Genomic DNA, 15,020 nt, shown 5'->3' on the forward strand with positions numbered 1-15,020 from the left:
AGACCCTTCACCATTTTGGTCGCCCTCCTCTAGACATGCTCCAATTTGTCAACATCCTTTTTGAATTGTGGTGCCCAGAACTGAACACAGTATTCCAGATGAGGCTTGATCAAAGCAGCCGTAGCCCACTGTTGATTCATGTTCAACTTGTGGTCTACTAGAACTCCTTGATCCCTTTCACATGTAGTCTTGTCAAGCCACCCCCTCCCCAATATCTACGCATTTCATACTATTATTATTATTATTATTATTATTATTATTTTGCCTTAAGTGCAGTACCTTACATTTCTCAGTGTTGAAATTCATTTTGTTAGCTTTGGCCCAGCTTGCTAATCTATTAAGGTCATTTTGAATTTTGATCCTGTCCTCTGGTATATTAGCTAGTCCTTCTAATTTGGTGTCGTCTGCAAAATTTGATAATAGGTTCACCTTAGGGTCACCATGAATCAAAAATTACTTGGAGACACACTACAACAACAAAATTAGTTGGAACCCAAATTTTGGACAAGTTTAACTGAAGTAGCAGGATTTAACTGATAGTCCAAACTATATAAATTTCACATTTATGTACTATTAATAAAGCTCATTTCAATATCTTCTCCCAGCCAGTTTAAAACACTGCAAAACTAATAAGATGGGAAAACATGGGGTTGCAGGACACACACGATGACATATGGGCAGGGCTAATATAAAAGTGTTCAGTGCTGCACAGCTAATCAAGATAAGCATATCCCATAGATATGTGATTTACACTAGATTTGTATAGCATAGAGAAATTTGGGCTTCCTATCTTTAAGCCATTAATTTCTTCACCTTGGATGGAAATCCAAAATGTAATGAGGTACCACTACTTCAGTTCAGTAAAGCCCAGGTTCAGACAATATTTTTGCTTATTTACACTTTTAAACTTGGTCTCAGGAGCATTTGGCCCTCCATATTTTTGAACAAGAACTCCCATGATCTCTTACCCAAGGCTATGCTAGGTGAGGTTAATGGAACCTTTAAGTCAGAAATCCGACAGGCCAAATTTCCTCACCTCTTTTTAAAACCCACATCAAGTTTTCAGGATAAAATATATAAATAAATGGAGCTGACATATATTTCCACTACATATACTCAGGCATCAAATGTCTACTGATGAACAGAATTTGATATGTCCAAAAAAGGATTAGGTTTTAATAAATTATTAGAAGAAAATAATATTGAGGGAAAATATGAAGGTATTACATGCATCTGAGGAAGTAGACTTAAGTCTATGAAAGCTCATGCTGCCAGCTCCTTTCTTTCAGTGAGTCTCAAAGGTGCTACAAGATCGCTCAATATTCAAATATCTTGAATATTTTTTTATTTTAGTCATAATTTTATATACAGCATATATGTTCAGCTCAGCCAGCTCACCTTAACTGAACATTCTAGAAGTCAGGTTTTTTTTACCATCCCTTTTAAAAATCCAAGAGCTGTAACCTCACACCACAGGAAAAAGATTGTTGTAGGACAGCAATTGTAGAGTGATGACTAATTTGTGTTATGGCAAATATACAGTGAGACAATCTTGAGATATGTGAATCCCAGATTGTGAGGTGCTTTCAAGAAAGGAGATGAGGGAAACATTGTTGTATAAATATAATATAGGGTGAATACATTCACATACCCCAGTATTTATAAAAAGACAGATAGCTGAGTTTTATATTAGCTGAAGCTTTTTTGAGCCAAGGTTCGATCTGAATAGATCACACTGCAATGGTCAAGGCAGAAATTAATAAAAACCTGGATCAGATTATTATAGATCAAAATGTTACAAAAACTACATAATAGATGCAACTGGTAAAAAACATCTCTAGCATTCATAGCCACCTGCTTTTCAGAAAGTTGTGTCAGGTCCAGAACGACTCTAAAGCTCTGCACCTGTTCAGATTTGGAATCTTCAATCCCAGTTAATCATAAGTGAGCCCCTACCAGAAACACTTCCAATTTGTCTGCATTCAGCTTCATATCATATGCTCTTATCCATCAGACAATCACCTCGTAGGCTGCAACTCCCAGGCATTGATTAAAGAAATCTGAATCTGCATACTGATACTGCCTACAAAACTAGAGCTGATCTTTTCAGGTCACTTATTGTAATAAAGACACTACATTAAGGCTAAGACAGAGTTTGGAATACTTTCCAATTCCCATATGGGCAATGTGGCTTCCCTAATCATCAGCCTCTGTGCCTGAATAGACCAGAGGCAGGGGAGAGAATTACTGGAAAATAAGACTTGACAGTTACATCCAAATAAATGTTTAAATATCAAAAATTGATGAAAATATCCAAGAAGATGAGAGCTACACTGCCACCATGAATCAGAAGAAAAGAATTATCAACCAGCACAGGTAACAATAAACTGTCTGATAAGCATACTTAAACAGATTAAGGAAACACCTATCATCAAGGATCATATTGAACAGCTCTAATATACATATTTAAACAATCAATTTTCTTAAATAGAAACAGTTGGGTATAGCCCTGCCACCAGTCACATCTTCCACAGAGAGACAGTTTCTTGAAAAATGAGAGAGGTATAGCCTTCTTTAAGCAAACCAGGGCCATGTTTGCTTCAATGAGGCATCCAGCATTTTGGTCAAACACTGCCCAAGTTTATCTCAGTTGACTTTAGCCATAACAGGAAAGTTTCAGATTACATATGGTGGCTTTCATAAATACCCAGTCTCCTGTCAACATTCTCAATACTAAGGAACTACGAGCATCAATATGAGCATGGAGAAGAGAAGACGGACATGTGCATGAAGAAGACAGATATTTTCTTTGGCTACAATAAAGTGAAACTAAAGTGAAGATGACTATTTTGTTGATCATGCTCTGTAAAAGTGTCTCTATTAGGAATTTGATATGGACCAGGAAGAGATGAGATTCAAGTGTGTAGTGAGTACTTTAGTCAGTTTTGGCAGATTAAAGGCCAAGTGCAAACTAGCCTGGGGCTATGAGATTGAATGAGCACAATGTGGACTGCAAACAAATCAATTAATCTTAATTATGAACCACAGCACAAACAATATTTTGGAGTCAATCAAAACACACACATGAATTAACCCCGTTAAAATCTTGGACTATAAACCAGTGTAAAGAAAGAAGATGAACAAAAGGAGTAAGAATCCAAACAAGTGTTAACGTGAGCTTTAATACATCCTGTGAGTCTCAATGAACAGTGGAAATTTCTGCATCAGTCCACCATCTTGCCATTTTGAAGTGTGAGATCCTAAACAGCAGAGGTGATTTCATTCACATTTTGGACCAAACCATAGTTTCAACCTCTAACTGAAAAGCAGAAATAGGTGCCAAAATTGCTGGCACATATATACTAGCTTCACAGCTGATTTGGGGGAAAATATATCTTCACAAATATACATATAAAAATAGTATGTGACACATTTATATAACAACAGTGTGGCTGACTTTTATCAAATGCTAAATATTCTGGCACAGGAATGTGCTGTTTGAAGACCAACTTCCAAAAAAAAAAAAAAAAAAGAAAGAAAGAAAGAAAGAAAGAAAGAAAGAGGATTTTACACGGTTTCCACAATTCCTTAGGCTTTATTTACCCATGCAAGCAGTAACTTTTCAGAGCCACATTGTAGCACAGAGTGTGGACTGAGATCCTGAGGAGCCTCTCTCCCAAGGAACCAGACAGTAATTGTTGCCCTGGTGGCACAGTGTTTAAATGCTGGTACTGCAGCCACAAAGTTGTGAGTTTGATCCCAGGGCTCCAAGGTTCACTCAGCTTTCTATCCTTTTGTAGGTCAGTAAAATTAATACCCAGCTTGCTGGGGACAATTGCCTCCAGATTATAAACCACTTAGTGTTGAGTTCACTGATAAGCAGTTTAGAAATGAGCATGCTATTGCTATACAGTGGGCCCATCAGTTTCTACAGGGGATCTATTTCCGCTCCGCCCACAGATACCAAATCTGCAAATGCTGAAGTTCCAAAGTAGTCAATGGTGGTGTGGCCACATGGCCATGCCACCATTGGGGACAATGGCACTTTGTCTGTCCCCCCCACAAAGCCAGCCTCACCACTCTCAAAAAGGCAGGTGGAAATCTTTTCTTCCTCCTCTTCCCCCTCCTGTTGCTGCTGCCACAGCTCTTCCTCACTTTCCTCCCTCCTCCTCTTATCTCTCCCAGCATTGCTGCCGTCATTCTTCTGCCTCCTTTACCTTGCCTCCTCTTCCTCCCTCTTCCCACTTTCGTTGCCGCCGCCACAGCTCTTCCTTCTTTTCCTTCATCCTCTTCCCCCTTCCATTGCCGCTGTCGTAGCTCTTCCTCCATTTCCTCTTCCTGATCTTGTCCTCCTCCTCTTCCTCCACCATGGCCTCCCCCCCCCCCCCGCGGACTTGCCATGCATGGGTACTCAAATCCATGGATAAGAAAGGCGGACTGTATTGCTATTCCTTCCCTGCTGCAGCACCCAGTGCCACCATGCACACTATCCTGTAGGATTTTCCAATGTTCCTAAGCAAATTTGAAGGAATAAAAGGCCTTTAAGATGGGATATAAATGAAAAATGCATTCCCATTCCAAGGAATTTTTTAGACCCTCAAAGGGACCTGCCCTCAGCAATAAATTTTATGAAGACTAGCTATTGCTTAGTCTAGGGTCTTAGGCTTTGTACATACAGTAGAAACAACAAAACAGTATGCATACAGTGATGTCCTTATTTCATCTTCCAAAATTCAGAAAGAGAGAGCACTTAACTGCATTAACTTCTTACTCTAATTTATTGATCAAAGAGCATTCAGGAAAATGTGAAACACATGATTTCTATATTTTAATTTTCTATGTTTTAATTTAATATAATAATGTTGACATTAAATGGATTATGTGCCATACAACAAGAATAAAATATCTCATCTGCAAAATGTGATCTGAAGGTGTATCTATCATTGTAAAGACAAGCATGTATCTGTCAACTGTAATGATCAAAATCAGCCTCCAGGGGACCCAATACAACCTAATTGCTAATGAATGTGAATTCTCCACCTCTCATAAGATAAGAGAGGCAAGCACAAACCAATAGATATAACATCAGGTCTTCTATTGCACCTCTCAGCCTTAACCATGGTGTTGTGTTTCTTAATCAAGGGAACACAAAATATTATATTTGATGCATTTGCAGTGTATTTGTGTGTCACAACATCTCCCTCCTCCAAGACCATCTAGCTATACAGAATTCTGCTGTTTCCCAGAGGCACATTGCATCTGCTGGCTGGGCTGTATTTCTTCGAACAACAAGAATGGGAGAGCTCACACCGCAAGCAGGGGAAGACAGTTGATATAAGCCAACTGTTTTAATTTAAGTGGTCATGTACAATATTTAGTTCCAAGGCCAATTTATTGTGAACTTAAATTGAATCAGGTGTTCTTATACTCTCTTCATATCAAGGAGGAAAAGAGCAAACTTATTTAAATGCAGTTATGAAAACATGAAGCAACAAAAAGAGTCCCTGAGTCATCAGCTATATATTCAATAGGAAACAGGGTAGGAGTGGTCAAGTTAACATTATGCCTGTTGGCCCAAATAAAAAATGTGACTGGCATTGTATAGAGAAGATTCAGTGGAAAGTCCTAATCTGCCATGTAGCTCCCAAAGAAAACATGATCCACACACCAAGAAAACAAAGAATTGTATTAAGCTCCTCAATGCACAAAATAACATTAGTTCTGATGCAAGAATGACCAACATAGTGGCCTTCTTATAACAAACCAATGGAAAATAGGTAAGTCTCATCAGCAGTTGATAAGCAGTGCACAATGATGTTTCAACAATGAATGGATTTCTGAAATCCTACCTTAAATTTGCTTTTGAAATCATGTACATTTTTAGTTATTTGTGTACTCATTTGTGTCCTTATGCTTGAATTATTATGGTTATATTTTATTAATTACTATGGTTATCTTTTATGGAATGTATTTTTCATACATATCCACACATTATTACAATCAATAGAATCTGTTCAGACATAAACCCTACTGAATTCAATGGGACTTAGTCTCAGGAATACACAAGATGCATCCTAATTCTCCACCATCTAATTGCACATATTTCAAATATTTTTTAAAAGGCCAAATATCTACAGGCTTATTATCCTTTGATATAAACATGTGAAGACTCTAATTGTACAATCCACTAAGAAACTGAAGATTTCACTAAAACTGTGCATACCAAGCAGAACGAGATTTTTTTTTGCTATGTGCAGTTTTTGATGCTACATTGGTTGGATCTAGTCTTAAGTCAAAGTTAGAGTAGAACCACTAAGATCATATGACTTAAGTTAGTCATGATTTTAAAGGATCTAGTCATAGTGTGATAAAGGCATGATCTCTACAGGTAAGCAAGAACATGCCCTAATATAGTTCAAACATGATAATCTATAACACTGAAATATGCACTACCGGTAACTTTAAAAAATTTCCCATAAAACATGACGAAGCACACACTTTTAGAAACAGAGTAAGTGCAACATTTTAAAGAATTCACTAAAAGGCAAATTATATTTGAAATACTGACTGCTGCTTTAATTATCTAATAATCAATTCAAAAATGGTTTTACTTCCAATATAATTACAATGCTCTTCTGCTGATGCTTAAATAAAATTTCCATTTTTCCTGCACAGCAATGTATCAAAGGTGACCTGATTATTACATTAAAAAATGAATCTCACAAGGAAAAAAGGAACCACTACTTCATACATAATTTATTAAATTACTAACAGTATCCATGATTAAATAACTCTCAGAACCTCTTTTGAAGATTAAGTGAGAGGAGTTGGGTAGATGGTGAATATTGGCCTCTTCCATTTCTTTATTTTTTATTTAAAATTCCAACATTGGCTTTTCAAGGGGCGGCAACAGCTTTATTGTATGCCTGGGTGCAGCAGTGCAGCAGAAGCTCTCATCTCTATGCAGATTTTCTTTCAGTAAAGAAGCAAAAGCTGCTGCAGTAAACCGCAGAAATGCCAGGAACACACCATTCCACTAACAAAGGCACTGGGATTTTGCAGCATTTTCAGCAGGGAGTCTTCATGGCTTTACAATATCATGCCTGTTGTTCAAAAGCAAATTTTAACATTTCAAAATTACAGCAGTCCATTCTCTGCAATACCTTCCTCATCCTCCCCTTACAGCCCTAGTATTGTGGAGCTGTTAGATTCAAATCAAGGCATCTCCTCTGCTGCTTTGTGTCCTTTTCTCTGGCTGCTGCAACTGTGACAGGAGGGAGGAGGAGGAGAAGGGAGGATTTCAATGGGCTCAGTTCTCATTCCTCTAAGCAATGAATCTGATTCATTCTTTGTTGTCCTTTATCCGTTTCCTAAGATACAATTTCCCCCTCATTTCTATGTCCAGCCTTTAAAACAACCATTTCTGTGGTACAAAAGCATCTTTTCTCCTACGACCTCTGAAACTCACCATCATCTCCTCTTGCCACTACATCAAAACCATGGATCAGAACCCTAAGAATCTGTTCCTAGTTTTGTTCCATAGAAGCAGAAAGGGGAGAAGGCAGGGAGGGAGACACAGCCTGCATTTCCTACCATTGATCATGCCATAGTCAGACAGGGTAACATTGTCATCATAGATACTAATGCCCAGAGCTCATGTCTAACTAGAGTGCAACGTTAGCATCCACCTACCCCATCTCCGACGCCGACTGCACCTCCATTCAGCCTTCAACACTCAGTACCTTTCTGGATTCAATGTCTGCACTAGAGACAGAGCTAATGCAGCCACATTCCAGTCACGTGTGCACCCAGCCCAACCCAGCCAGTGGCCCTGCTCACATCACAGAATGTAACACACTCTTGTTCACATCCACAGCTTCCTTTTCTCCTATCTACCCTGACTCTTGTCAATTTGCAATCTGGACACTCTAGCAAGAGGGAAGGGAGGGATAACTTATCAATGAGAACAGGAAAGGACACAACCTTTACAGAGCAAAGAGGGAAAACAGAAAACAGAATAGGGTCAAAGGAAAAATAACAATGAAGGATAGGGGGGAGACATATCCAACATCGATTTCTCCCATATAAGTATAATCTCTTTGTACTGTGAACACACAGGGTTATTCACAAATTTATCAAGACTAACTTTTGCATATTATCATCATCATCATCATCATCATCATCATCATCATCATCATCATCATCATCGGTAACAAAGAAATTTAATGATCACTAATTTCATTCAGATTTATTTTTCATTACTGATTGTAAAAACTGTCTAGTCTATTCCACATCAAACCGCAGGATTTTCCTTTAGGATAGGTTGTTGCAAAAGATGGCCTTCAAGTCCTATCTTGACCTCTAAGTCTGTTCTCAGATAAAAGCTGTACAAGATGGACATATTTTACAGCAGGAAAAATGTGTTGAGTTTACGGGTATTTTCATTCCAAATAGATGTTCTAATCTACAGATGACAGATGACATACATATAACAATAGGTATAACATATATATAACAATAGGTGAGCCTCTTCAGTACCAGTTACACATGTATGTCAGGTTTAACAAAAGAGTTTATCATTTCCTCCTCTGAAAAAGGCTTTGCATACACATGAACAATCTTCAGTCAAGATTATACTATAGCATTTCTGATTTAATAATAATGACTTTACACAGGGTGTTGCTTGTAGCGTTCATGCAACAGCCACATCACATGCTCAATACATACATATAAACACAGCACCTTTCTAAGAAAACTGGGGCTGATGTAGACCTTCTAGGCATATTTATGAGATACTAAGCCCAGCGTAGTGTAGTGGTTTCAGTGTTTCAAATCTTGCCAAGAAAACCCCATGATATGTTTGTCTTAGGGTAGCCATAAGTCACAAATGGCCTGAAGGCAAACAACAACAGCAACCAAAAAAAGCCCAACTTATCATTGTAGAACTTCTGGATAAACATGCATAGGACTGCACTGCCAATTTTTACTTATATTTAAATTCATAGTAGCTATTATAGATCTAATAGGAAGGCAGCTACTCAAGACAGAAATGTGTCTGAGAAATCCTTTTGCCCAGAAACAGATCGAGGAGCAGTGATTAATGCCAACAGTATGTCCTGCATCCTGTCTGCATGGGTGGTAGGTTGCTATAATATATTGTACTGGCTGCAGACAAAAATCATGCAAGTATCCAAGTTATGTGCAGCTGCCTGCAGCTCAGCTGTCTTAAATAACTTCTTTTCATGTTATTATATTTTATATATACCACCTAACACTTTCAACCTAACAATTAAAACTGTCTGAGTAAGGGAAGAGTCACCATCCTTAAAAAAACAAAAGAGACTTAGAGCATTCACTCAAGTTTAGAAAATAAATTATCTGTAGAGTCATCTATTTCCCAGAAAGCTACCTCATAGTATGAAAGACAAATTTAGAATTGGATGTCCTTACACACAGTACAACATAGTTGTGTAGTTTTACAAATATCTGTAAGAATAAAAATACACTACAATCTGATTAAAGAATCCTAAAACAAATAACAGCTCAACACAGACATTCTGGGCCAAAGTCATGTGTATAATAGCCAAAATTCTATATTTGTGTAGCATACATGTATGCTAACATATTTACATTGGATCCTACAGGTGCACTACTGACCTCCAAACTGACCTCTACAAACCAACCAAGAAAATCCAGCAAATGCTGTGCTCAGCGAAGGACAGGAGAGACCTTCTCACAGCTTCAAGAGTTTACCACATGCCATGCAGGTGTGGACATGTCTACATAGGGATCACCAAATGTAGTGTTCAAAACACAAATCAAGGAACATGAGAGACACTGCAGACTGGGTCAGCCAGAAAAATCAGCAGTAGCAGAACACATTTTAAACCATCCTGGGTATAAATCCTATTTGAAAACATTGAAATTCTGGACCATGCCAACAACTATCAGGTCAAAATGCACAGAGAAGACAGTGAACTCCACAAACACATGGATAATTTCAACAGGAAAGAAGAAACCCTTAAAGTAAACAAAGTTTGGCTACCAGCTCTGAAAAACACCAAAATAAAGACCCAGCCCATGCAAATGAAAAACATCCAGGGTCAGAGGGATTTCCCAGCAGACAATGGATCACTAATTAAATAGACACCCTGAGGCCTTGCTATTCAACAACAGACCAACAGAGATTGGCATGTAAATCACTTCCTCTCAATCAAGGGTCACACAGTGTGTGCATATATACACACACACACACACACACACACACACCTAACTCATTCCCATGCCAGCCACAGAACATGGCCTCATAGCAAGAAAAACCCATAAAAAATTATGGATGCCGGATGTGAAAGCCTTCGGCTTCACAAACGTCTACACCAGTGATGGTGAATCTTTTAGAGACTGAGTGCCCAAACTCAAAGGTGTTCGTGTACCGGGTGTAACCTGGTGCCAGGGGTGGGACTTCAGGGAGGTAGAACAGCAGAGGGTGAAATTTCACCTTCTTGGGGTTGGACTTCTGGAAGCAGAACTTCCACTCTCTTGGGGTAGGACTTCCTCCTCTTCCCCTCCTTATGCCCTCAAAAATGGCTTCACATGACATCTCTGGCATGCATGCCATAGGGTCACCACAACAGGTCTACAGCATTAACACAACCTCTGAGAAAGTGCAATGATTTCTGTATTGTCTATGAGGATTCCAGCATACACAATGTGTCTTCTTCCTATCAATATGCACCTCAGGCAGTTCAGTTATGAAGACGTGTAGGTAGCCACTGAGAAAGTCTGAGCATTCCTGCCATGTGAATCGATCTTTAAAGAGCCCTGGTGGCACAGTTATTAAATGCCTGTACTGCAGCTACTCACTCACAAACCATAACATTACAAGTTCAATACGAGCAAAAGGGCTCAAGCTCAACTCAGGCTTGCATCCTTCTGAGGTCGCTAAAATGAGTACCCAGATTGTTTGGGGCCATTAGCTTACACTTTATAAACTGCTTAGGGAGTGGCTTGAGTGTACCAATAAGCAGTACAGAAATGTACTTGTTATTGCTATTAAACATTATAGTTAAAATAAAACTGAAATATTTGCTTCACAGAATTAGGTGGAATTTCTGAATCTACATTAGTACCACTATAAGTAAGATGCCCTGGTGCAAGGCATAACAAAGTATACATCGTTAAACATGCCAAATAAGCTGTGCTTTAGCTACTGGAAATGTGGTGCTACATTATATATTTTAAGGGATGAATCTCTGCCACTCCTTCATAAATACACCAATCTTGTTTAGCGTGCAGATGACAACCTAATCATACCAAAAGCTACTGTATCAAATATCTGAAATCTTGATTACTTCCCTCCTTATTTCTGGGGATGCTCCAAGTAACAAGCATGTCATCTAAAGACAACAGTAGCTACCTGCCTCTGAAGGGGCATGAGAAATATGGTTACCACTAACGTTGTGTAGAAATATTATTGCCAGACAAAGTCATATCAGGAAATGAGGCCACTGCCATACCCATGCTCAGAAATTTATTTTACAGGTTCACATATTATTTCTCTTTGTTACGCCACAGTTTTATTAAGCTGCTGCACAGAGCATATAAACTAAAAATGATGCATTCTGTTCAAAAAATCCACTTAACTAGCCAAAAGCACAAACCCTTGGATTCTGAAAATCAAGAATGCTCAGGGTGACATGGTTGCATTACAGCCACTAGGGCCTGGAACAGACGGCCCAAATGAAACAGCTTCCAGCCATTTTGGAGGTGTGTCGCTCAAATGGTGTATGCCTCCAAAGTGGCCCAGAGCCACACCTTTGGACCAAAGCAAAAAGGAGCCAGAATAATCTGGTTCCTAGCAGTACAGGTTGGATCCTGCAACTGCGGCCCACTTTGGGACCAGGCTATGTAGTCAGTGCAGTGCCAACCTGCTTGCAGTTGGAGCGGACCTAGGCCACTCCTTTACACCCATCTGCTTTGGCCCATAGTGAGGAGGATAGGAAAAAATGAAGTAGTGTATACAGCGCAACCACGTCATACGCAGGCGCACTTTACGCGGCTTTCAGCATATGCTGAAATCTGCGTGTGGAGGAAGGAGCGGCGCATCCCATAGGAATGAATGGGGCATATGTGCCGCTGCACCACAGTATGCACGAGCCCCATTCATTGAAATGAGGCTTGACAATAGGCGTTGTTTTACGCGGGGGAGTCCGGAACGGATCGCCTGCATAAACAAAGGGTGCACTGTATACCTGTCTATAAGTCAAAAAAATTATGCCAAAAAACTGACCAAAATATCATAGGTTAACACATAAGTGGGTCAACATGGTAACACTGCTTAGAAAAACGGTGTTGGGTCTTTGGGATTTATTTGCCATGGTGGGGAGACCAGAAGATGTCCTAAAAGAAGTGCCAACTACCCCTCTCCCTTCTGTGGCAGGTAAATCACAAAGAGCCACAATGGGAGGAAGTGGGGCTTCATTGGCACTTCTTTTACTAGTCTGCTCAGGGAGACCATCCTATAAAGAAGCACTGCCCTCTTCCACAACTTTCCCTGTTTTGACAGTGAACTCTAAAATAGTTGCTGCTGCTGCTGCCATAGCAGAAATGTCCCTGCTGCTCTCTCTGCCTCTCAGTGCTCCTTGGGGCAAGCGCCAAAGAGAAGGAAGGAAACCTCTCCTTAACCCTTTCCTCTGCAAAACAAACAAACATATAAATAAATCTGAGCAAATCCCAAAGACTCCCCTACCGAGGCAGGAAGTGTGTGAGTGGAGGGTGCTGGCACTTCTTTTACAGGAGGCTGTCCCTGGACCGATGAAGCTGTTCCCTCTTCACTGCTTTTGCTGCAAGTACATAACTGAGAGGAGTGCTGGAGAGGCTGAAGAAGGTGATGTTGAGATGAAAGGAGGGAACAGCACTCAGTTCATGTTCTTCAGCATGTTGTTTCCCAATGGCATTCCAAGCAAACAGATGCTGGAGGTTGCATGCAGCTTGAGCTGGGTATTAATTAAAATAAGGTATGGTAGTGGGAAAGGGGACTGGGGAGTTTGCATAAATGATACTTGTCCTAGCAGGGGCAGCTTGGGACAATATCCAATTAATGCATTTTTAAACTTTCTTTACAAGGTAGAGAGGAGGCATGGGTTGCCAAGATCGACTGAATGAAATCTCTCCAGGGAAGAGGCTTACAACCCTCTGCATCCCTGTCTCCCCCACCTCTCTCTCCTGCTTTTCTTCTTGGCCTGGCAGCTAATCCAACCAGTTCCACTGCTGGTGAAGGAAGTAGGAGATGAGAGATAGGGCAAAGGCAGAAGCTCCTAAGGCCCAGCCCTCCTCTCCATCCTGCCTCACTGAACAATAGCAAGTACATTTCTATACTGTTTATCAGTTCACTTAAGCACTCCCTAAGCAGTTTACAAAGTGTAAGCTAATTGCGCCCAACAATCTGGGTACTCACATTAGCGACCTTGGGAGGATGCAAGCCTGAGTCGAGCTTGAGCCCTTTTGCTGGTATTGAACTTGCAACCTTATGGTTTGTGAATGAGTGGCTGCAGTACAGGCATTTTACCACTGCGCCAGCAGGGTTCTTAAGAGCCAGGCCGATGACTGCACCTGGCTGCACTGTAGAAAGATCCAGCCAGATTAAGAGGGAAAAAGTAATGCAGTGAGTCAGGATTTTCCATCCTGGTTAGGGAGAGAGAGGAACTGTACAGTGGAGTTGGAGGAAACACAAACAAGCCAAGGCAGTGCACCAGGGACTTTCCAAGCCAGGGCAAGGCAAGGAAGCTGAGTTGAGCTGAGCTAGCTACGTAGTGGTGGAGGATGGCATTGGTGGCAGCTGCAAATGGATATGGGGGGCAGCAGCTCTATTTTTCCCACCTTCTCTTCCTCAGATGAACTAAATAAGCAAGGAAACAGGAAAGAAGGGGAACTTGGCCAGCTGTGTGGCTTTTTCTTCTCCCTAAGGCAAGACGTAGAAGGAATCTGAGAGGTGGCAGAGAAACCAGAAGGAAGAACTTTAGCAGGGACATTCATGCCAATTAAATCAGCCAAGCTTGCTTACCAGAACTGCCTCCTGAGTGGCTGGCATGAACGAAAAGCTGTCTCAGGATGGAAAAGAAGGGGCTGCCCCTCTGCTCATTTTTTATATTGGCAGAAACCTAACACTTGCTCCTCAAGCTAGAGAGCCCAAACTGAAAGGCAAAATGACAGGAAGGGGGGAAGGGAGCAGTGGGAAGGGATGCAGCAATGGCTCTTTGGTGCTTCCCCACATCAAGCACCAAGAGGCAAGGCGAGCAGCAGGGATGCCTCGGCAGCAGTGGCTCTAATATTTCCACTCAAAGGAGCACCAAGCAACAAGGGAAGCAGCGGGAATGCGACATCAGTAGAACTCTCCACATCCACATATCATATTAAAATCCATAACTTTGGCCCCAAAACCTGCCCTCGACTTATACATAAGGTTAAATATATATGGTATACCTGGGATTGAGACTCTAGGTCCCAACTGTATCAGAAAGCTGGTTTCTAACCATCCAGCTTTTTCCTAAACAGGCTATCTATTTTGCTTTCTCCTACCGAATATTTGACATCCTAGCTTACCCATTCCACCCTGAAAATATGTCACTCTCCACCAGTCAAAAAGCTTGTAGAGTGTTTTAAGGAAAGGAAAATCTGCTTTTTAAGTTGACTGTCTAGATGGAAGGATGCAGAGGGCCATTTTCAATCTGTTTATTTTCCTGCTTCCTTCCCTTTGTGATTCTGCCTCTGCAAACTACCTCCATTCCCCAGGCCCCCTTGCAACTGGCTTTTCACCCTCATTCCCTTTTTTTAACATCAGAATTTTGTAAAGGATTGTGAAGGGAAGCTGCTGCAGAGAAAGGGGAAACTAGAATAGTTTTTGAGACTGTCTTTTTAAATCAAATTTTAGTTCTTGTGCTGGCACTTGCTAGACAATTAGTATCAAATTTTAATGCTCAGAAAGAAATCAGCAAAGGACTCAGCTTTATGGGTACTGCTGC

At 40.5% G+C, this 15,020-nt stretch overlaps 1 protein-coding gene across 5 annotated transcripts in view; it reads right to left on the reverse strand.

Annotated features, from left to right (window-relative positions):
- APC (APC regulator of Wnt signaling pathway) overlaps positions 1-15,020 on the reverse strand; it is a 122,749-nt gene that overhangs the window by 90,100 nt on the left and 17,629 nt on the right. Inside the window, exons 1-2 of one of the 5 annotated variants that reach the window (XM_089492252.1) lie at positions 7,693-7,785; positions 6,802-7,103 (exon numbers count right to left, since the gene is read on the reverse strand). The exons of 2 other annotated variants lie outside the window; for them this stretch is intronic. The gene's annotated coding sequence lies outside the window, so the exon portion shown is untranslated. Of the gene's footprint in view, positions 1-6,772; positions 7,104-7,692; positions 7,786-15,020 lie in introns of those variants that run through there. 2 more of the 5 variants (XM_089492260.1, XM_089492256.1) reach the window with 2 other exon arrangements.

Source organism: Sceloporus occidentalis, unplaced genomic scaffold, assembly GCF_023333645.1.
Source record: "Sceloporus occidentalis isolate IW3139 unplaced genomic scaffold, rSceOcc1.0.p SCAF_1, whole genome shotgun sequence".
Lineage (NCBI taxonomy): Eukaryota > Metazoa > Chordata > Lepidosauria > Squamata > Phrynosomatidae > Sceloporus > Sceloporus occidentalis.